Source organism: Orycteropus afer, unplaced genomic scaffold (genome assembly GCF_000298275.1).
Source record: "Orycteropus afer afer isolate SDZICR_OR568_19922 unplaced genomic scaffold, OryAfe1.0 scaffold00058, whole genome shotgun sequence".
In the NCBI taxonomy this organism is placed as follows: Eukaryota; Metazoa; Chordata; class Mammalia; order Tubulidentata; family Orycteropodidae; genus Orycteropus; species Orycteropus afer.
In genome coordinates, this window is record NW_006921645.1 from 12,137,299 (window position 1) to 12,139,172 (window position 1,874).

The following is a 1,874-nucleotide window of genomic DNA, read 5'->3' on the forward strand; positions in this document are numbered from 1 at the left end:
TGAAAATTTAATATTAATCTTTTGGATTTCTGTGTGTAGATTTTGTATCATTTCTAATTTTTCATTTATTTTGTCATTTTATTCTTGTATTGTCTTTTGAAATTGTTGTAGGGTTTTCTCTGTGTTTTCCTCAATTTTGTCAGTGTTTTCCTTGATCTCTCAATTTGTTAAAGATACTTAAATATAATTCTTTTGAATTCCTTATCAGGAAGTTCCAATGCTGCGTCTTCTTCAGGGATGTGTTTTGGGTCTATATCCTGGTCCATTGTTTCTCCTGCTTTATCTTGCTTCTTTGAGCGGACCGTGATGCTCTGTTGTCTCCGAGGCATTGTGACATTTTTGTGTTTATATTTACTTGGTGATTGTATGTTGGAGTGACTTGCCCACAATTTTTGTTTTCTTTGTTTGTATGTTATCTACGCAAGCAGGGTACTGCACTGTCCTCCTCTGTTCACTAGTTGACAGCACTTGTACACTCATCACATGTCTCCTTTCCTGTTGTCAGCCTCTTGTATGTCCCTGCTGACCTTGGCAAACAGAGCCTATTCTTAGGTCTCTGGAATCTGAATGAGAATGCTATCACTTTAAAATCCAAAATGGTTGCCACTTGTAAAGATTCAAAATGGCTGCATCCTTGGTCACTTTAAATATCCAAAATGGCTGCCACATGTAAACAATCAAAATGGTTGTGCCCTCCAGACAGTGGAAAGTCAACAGCTCAGGCTGTCTCTCTCCTTGCTGTTTCCCTTCCTAATCATAGGCCACCAGCACCGTTGTCCCTGCAGCCCTTGGTGACTAGGGCTGATCTTTAGGTCAATTTTCAGGTCCCAACACCACTTGGAAATATTCAGGCTGTTGGTCCTGTCAGAGTAGCTGACAGTCTACAGCTCCGACTGTCTCAGTTCTCACTGTGTTCGTTCAGGTTTTTCCACTAGCTGGTGCCTAATCCACTTCTGTATAGTTCCTTTCAAGCTCAGGGTTCCAGGATTATTTTCTGTATCTCTGTCAATTGGGTTTTCTTTTCTTTGTTGAAGAGGGTCTGTGTCACTCATCTACCTCCATCTTAGGGGAAGTGCAAAGACTCCAATTTTTGAGAAATACCAAGTAAATGCATATATTTTAACTTACAAAAGCATATGCTTTATTATACTTATCAAATACTGCACCCATCTATAAGCCACAGCATTAAGCTATATGGCTGTGAAAGCTGGACAATGAATAAGAAAGACTGAAGAAGAATTGATGGTTTTGAGTTGTGGTGTTGGCAAAGAATACTGAAAATACCTTGGACTGCTATAAGAACGAAAAAATCTCTCCTGGAAGAAGTGCAGCTGGAATGCTCCTTGAAGCCAGAATGGCCAGACTTCATCTTGCCCACTTTGGTCATGTTGCCAGAAGGGACCATTCCCTGGAGAAGGATATCATGCTTGGTAAAGTGGAGGGTCAGTGAAGAAGGGGAAGGCCCTCAACAAGATGAATTGACACAGTGGCTATAACAATAGGCTCAGGTATAGCAAGGATTGTGAGGCTAGCACAGGACTGGGCAGTGTTTCATTCTGTTGTACACAGGGTCACTATGAGTTGAAGCCGACTTGACGGCACCTAACATTATCCACACTTTCACCTTCCTGCTTATGATCTTTGGTAGCTATTATTCTTTAATACTTACTTAGTTGCAAGTAACAGAAACCAAACTCCAGCTAACAAGCAGAAAATTAGAATGTGGAAACTTAGTGGAAGGATTCTGGGGTGGCTCGTGAACAACCAGTTCAGAAACTAGGGACTAGTTTTCTTTTGAATGTCTGTTTTGTTCTTATTCCCCCAACCCCACCCCCCCGCCATGAGGGTGGGACCAAGGTTGCCAGCATCAGTAG